The sequence below is a fragment of the Xyrauchen texanus genome, chromosome 30 (assembly GCF_025860055.1).
Source record: "Xyrauchen texanus isolate HMW12.3.18 chromosome 30, RBS_HiC_50CHRs, whole genome shotgun sequence".
In the NCBI taxonomy this organism is placed as follows: domain Eukaryota; kingdom Metazoa; phylum Chordata; class Actinopteri; order Cypriniformes; family Catostomidae; genus Xyrauchen; species Xyrauchen texanus.
Genome location: NC_068305.1, coordinates 33,415,868 through 33,421,867, shown reverse-complemented (window position 1 = coordinate 33,421,867; position 6,000 = coordinate 33,415,868). Strand labels below are relative to the sequence as shown.

General features: G+C 36.2%; 1 protein-coding gene across 1 annotated transcript in view; it reads right to left on the bottom strand.

Annotated features, from left to right (window-relative positions):
- Window positions 1–2,895: 2,895 nt before the first annotated feature.
- The window catches only part of LOC127623886 (uncharacterized), an 88,494-nt gene continuing 85,389 nt past the window's right edge, over window positions 2,896–6,000 (bottom strand). The window contains exon 9 of the transcript XR_007968106.1: window positions 2,896–3,169. The gene's annotated coding sequence lies outside the window, so the exon portion shown is untranslated. The remainder of the gene's footprint in view (window positions 3,170–6,000) is intronic.

Below are 6,000 nucleotides of genomic sequence, written 5' to 3'. Positions count from 1 at the left end.
CTTGAGAAAAGTTTTTAGGAAAGTATTTTTAGATGGTCAGAAGACCTTGAATGTGACCTACCACTAAAATTGTGTTTGAAAATGCATTATTAGTGATATGTTGAGGTCATGTGGAATGGTACATTACTTTGGTGGACAATATCCTTCCTAGCTGGTAAAAATGACGTAAGTATGTAAATGTCAAAGTAGATTCTGAGACAATCTCATAATGCCATGACAGATAATTGTTGGCAGATTGATTGACTGTCCGCCAAGTGGACATAAGTTAACAATACACGTAGCAACATTTGGAATATTCATTTGAAAATTAAGAAGAAAAAAAAAATAATTTAAAATGAAAGATTATTTTGACAGCAGATACATCTTTTTTCCTGACAGGTTATGTGGCTCAGCAGTGACATTCCTAGAGAAGCTGATAAAAATTACTTAATATTTTAATATCTTTATACCTTCCCAATAAACACAGTATCGTTACGTACCTAACGTTTTTTCTTTTCTTTTCTTTATGCTCACCTAACGTTAGACGACTTGCATTGAGCCTCATGACGTACTTCCGCATTGAAATAGTGCGGTTCGCTAGTTTCCGAAATGCGTGTTAATGAGATGGCCAGACTGATGCAGGTTATACAAACATGTTTGATTTGTTATTCAGGAGCCAAGTTTAGCTACATTTTTAAAGGAAAAAATATATTTAGAGGTCAATTTCAGAATATTGTAAAACTGAGACGTCACTTTAGCTCCAGAAATATGATTTATTGATTTAAATAAAATGTTAGTCCTTAAATAAAAAAAAAAAAAAGATATAATCTGCCTGTCACTACGTAGTGACACTGCCTTCCAATTATCACATCTCTGCACGCAGGCGCACTGAACGCTGTAACCGGAAATGCCTGAGCCGCACTTTTTAAAACGCGGAAGCAGTATTGCAAGTAGTTCCTAAGGTTCTAGGAACGTTTTCTTCAGGTTCTATTTTTTATAACCATGAACTAACGTTCACAGAACGTAGCAGGGAGGTTTTTGTGGAACAATTAAAACAACTTATTTAGAGCGTTCTCTAATGGTTATTTTTAGGTTTATATATATATATATATATATATATATATATATATATATATATATATATATATATATATATATATATATATATATATATACATATATAAACATATATATTCAATGGTAAAACTATTTTTGTTTAGAAGACCTCAAATTAAACCTTAAAACTAAGACGTCACCTTAATAGAAATAAACCTCTCAACTTGGCAATAATTTCATGCAGTTTGAGCCATTTTGCTAAGAATGACTGGAGATGCTATTTCACTACCCACCAGGAGATGTCAGTCTTAGTATATGTTTCTGTGTTTACTGTTAACTGCAAATAAAATGTGAAACAGAAAACTCCCATTTAAAATTTTTTTTTGCAAATATTCACATTTATTTCTGTACCATTAAGACTAGGCAACAATAAAGGGGTAAACGTCTCATTTGAATGTATTTCCATTGTATTTCGATGTAATTGTTGCCTTTCCAAATTTATTAGGTTTTTGTGATGCCACTTACTTGGCTTGTAAAAGTGAACAAGGTGTGTGTTCCAGTTCCAGGTTAGAATGCCAAATTGCGTGCGTCACGGATCGTCCTCATTTCACAGCTAGTACTGAGTAAAGCAGCCTGTTAAAAGCTGTGCCAGGCCAGGTTCCTAAGCGCCAGTGCCAGCATTGCCAAGGGAGGCTCTTTCAGAGTGGCAGAGGAATAGGTGCATGGAACGGTAACCACCTGCTCAGAATATTAGCCAAAACCACACTTGCCCTCAACCACACCATAACATCAATTGCTCATCTAGTACCTACTCATGCTGTGAAAACCAAGTCCTCAACTCATATTGAGTGTTTTATTTCTGTTTTTTTTTTTTTATTTAAACAATACTAAGACAGCTAAATTATTTTGATAGCAGAGGTAAAAAATATTTAATGCAGAGTTGTCTGTGCCATCCATAAAGGATCACAGTTTTTCTGCAGTATCTCTTATGAAGCAGAAACAGATATGCTGAGAGAATTTAGGGACCTGTTTGTTTGAGTGTCATTTTAGTCATGTCTTTAATTGAGGAGATGAAATGCATGGCTACACTTTAAGAAAGGTACGAGAATGCTTGTTTGTGCTGCTAAGATAGAAGAAAACACAAAGGTAGCAGACATATTGAGGAATTATATGTATTGGGAATGGAATAGACAGATGGATGTACTGTAGGACACACAAATACACATTTCCTGACAAAAAATTATGTGTCTATCTTTTAAAAACAGAGCTTGAGTTATGCTGAAGTGAATGTGTGTGTACAGACAGACTGACAGAAATATAGATAGATAGATAGACAGACAGACAGACAGACAGACAGACAGACAGACAGATAGATAGATAGATAGATAGATAGATAGATAGATAGATAGATAGATAGATAGACAGATTGACAGAAATATAGATAGATAGATAGATAGATAGAGAGAGAGAGAGACAGACAGACAGAGAGATAGATAGACAGACAGACAGACAGACAGACAGACAGACAGACAGACAGATAGATAGATAGATAGATAGATAGATAGATAGATAGATAGATAGATAGATAGATAGATAGATAGATAGATAGATAGAGAGAGAGAGAGACAGATTGACAGACAGATAGATAGATAGATAGATAGATAGACAGACAGACAGAGAGACAGACAGACAGACAGACAGACAGACAGATAGATAGATAGATAGATAGATAGATAGATAGATAGATAGATAGATAGATAGATAGATAGATAGATAGATACATACATACATACATACATACATACATACATACATACATACAAAAAGGCGAATTAAAATGTTTCAGTCTACAGTGGCATTACAACATTTTTATTTGTACACAACATTGACCCATAGGCCTAAGAATTGCAATGGTGATTTCAGATAAGGCAGGTTAATATACATTTGTCCAATCAGAGGACAGGAGAAGTGTGCTATTTTTTACTCTTCAGCCCTATTGACAGGAGACCCCAGTGCCACCCAGTCCACAGTATCCATTAGGGTTCTTGCTAAGGTACTGCTGGTGGTAGTCCTCAGCATAATTGGCCATTGTAATTTCCGTGGTGATAGATCCAAAACACTCTTCAGTCAGCACCTGGAAAAAGAAGGCCGCTTATGATGAATATACAGGGACATTTTGACATTCGGTATCTGCTTCTCACCAAATGGGATTACAAAAAAGTACTAGTGATTGTTTTCAAACAAGTCTCCCTGTTCTAGTGGAACTGGTAGCAAGAAAAAGGAGGTTTGCTTAAACATAATCAGGTGCAGCAATCTCTCTGTTTCACAAAAGCCATAGTCTCCACTCCTGTCTCTTATCGACCCCCAAACTATCAAACTCTCACCAAGAGAGAAAGACAAACAGAGTCAGATCAATATAGACACTATGCACCAGCGATGTGTTAGATGTGGATGCTGTAGGGATCATTGGGAGAGTGTGCTTAGCCTCAGGCATTAGGAGTGCAGGGTGCTCATCCTTCCCACAATCCTCCTAACGGAATACTTTGCACATCTGGAATAAAAAAAAAGAGTGAACATCTGCCCATCCCTCTCAATTTAGAAATCTCTGTTTCTCTCTCTCTTTCACGATTTTTCTATCTCTCTCACTAAATTAATGCTTTACTGCCTCACAAAGGATCTGCCACAGTCCTGGTCTGGATTCCTCTCAGCCTGCTGGCACAAAATCCAGAGACTGTTAAACATGAAATATTCGATGGCAAGGCTTGAATAGTACCTTTGGTAGGGACGTATCATTTGAAACATGGTTTTACCTTGCTCTTGTTAAAGAAAGAAGTTTAATAAACTATTCAAAATGCAAAGTGTCCTTCCCAGTCTACTTAGACCATTATAAACTTTCTGCAAACATCACCACTGTTATGAGTATGATGTCACAACCATGAGCATATAAACATGTGACAGCCACACTGATGAACTACCCTGGTGTCGCCTTATACATGTAGGGTGTGAAGACAACACCATAAAACAGATCTGATTCTGAAATCTGAGTGGATAAACCAGATTAAAAAGTTGTAAAATAGCTGATATGGTTACAGTTGTGAATGCATCACGATTTGACATTAATGCCTAAAATTAGGTTATAGTATTTGGTGGAAAAATTCTTTATTGATATTATCATTAGGGATAAATGTAATTATTTATTGATAATGGTAAAGAGTGTCCTTTAAGATATGGCTGTGACGTTATTTTATAAAGCTCCATTTTGTGTTATGTCTTAAAAGCATCATGAAGCTGAAGTGTGTTATTTCATCAGCAAATGAAATTGCAACAACAAAAAAATCACTGTTTTCAAAAAGACTGAAGAAAACTCCTCCCATCTCCCATTGGTTATACAAACAGATGAGCCCGTCCTGAACTCACACCATTGGAAGAGCCATTGTCATGGTGTCGGGCTGGATGGGGTACTCAAACAAATAGAGGAATGTTTTGATAGCACCACAGTGTTACACTTTTAGTGAAATAAAACTAAACATATGGCTTACTTATGACTGTATGTTAAGCTGGGATGAGAAATCATTATAACATTACATCAATTTTAACTGTGGTAAAATCTTGGCATATAGTGGTTTATTGCTTATGTACTGTATAGTCCTTTGCCTTGCTCTGCTCTGTTAGTTTATTCAAAATAATGTACTCAACAACTCTGTTTCTTCATTTGTGGCACTCTTGCTTTAGTTCAAGGTATGACCCAGAAAAAGCTAAATTTCTGCACTGTTATACAACTTTTTTGGTCAACAACCTTTCTCGCTCTCTAATCTCTATCTCTTCATATCTGTCTCTTTTCTTGGAAATGCTTGAGAGAGAGGGCGACTTTGTGAAGGAACCTGCCAACTACCACATTTTGCTGACCATCTGGTAAGAGGTAGTTATGCACCTGTTAGGAGCAGCTGCAGGTGACAGGAGCTAGGTACAGACATATAATTTTGCTCTCTCTCTCTCTCTCTCTTTCTCTTTTTTTAACTCCCTGCAAACCCTGTACATCCATCCATCAGGTGCCCTAAGGGGCCACAGTGAGCTCCGTCATTGAAGACAAATTAATATAGGTTCAACTGCAAGGTATGTGGGCAAAATGTGCATGCGTTCACCAAATGAAAAATGTCATTCTGTGCAGAGCTTGCTATGGCACTCAGGAAATTTGAGGAGTACACTTGAAATGTATTGTAACATCATGTCTTGCTGAAAAGGCCAGCAAAATGCAGCATACATTTCCATATGCTGGTCCAGGATAATTTATGCAGGAAAATGTTGGGAGTGATCAAACATGCTCACATAAGCCATCCTCTTTCTCACATGTAGTGCTGGGAAACCCAAATCTTGCAAATGAACCAGGTTAAAAAAAAAACACGAATCACTTACATTTAGCACTGGGAACACAAATTAATTTTAATTAATTTTAATCAATTTTAATTTGGATGGTTCATGTAAATTAAGTAGTTTATATAAATGATTCACTGATTCACGTGAGCCCCTGTGCAGACTTAAGAGGTCTTTGGCTTCTTTTTTTTAAGTGAAATATTTAGCAAATTGCTGCTGTTTATCAATGTATTTTGACTCAGTTATATAATATATGGTGTGTTCTAATTGTATTAGATCCTATTTTGTATAAATGTATATGCTAAAATTATTATTGTCACCCTAATTTGTTTAATCCCATCCTAATTAAAGGTGCACTCAGTCATTTGTTATGCATGACATCGTGGACTTACACTGACACCTAAGGGCATGGATGATGTGCCATTCTAACACAAATGTTTTCAGTTACAGATGACATTGTAGAAATTCACTATGTAACATTCCATGAATAATTTAATACATCAGTGAAAGTGTCAAATAACAGGGTAGGTACTGAAATGAAGCAAGTAGTATTTGGCTGGTCATGTGATCATAACATGGCAGCACCCATGAGGG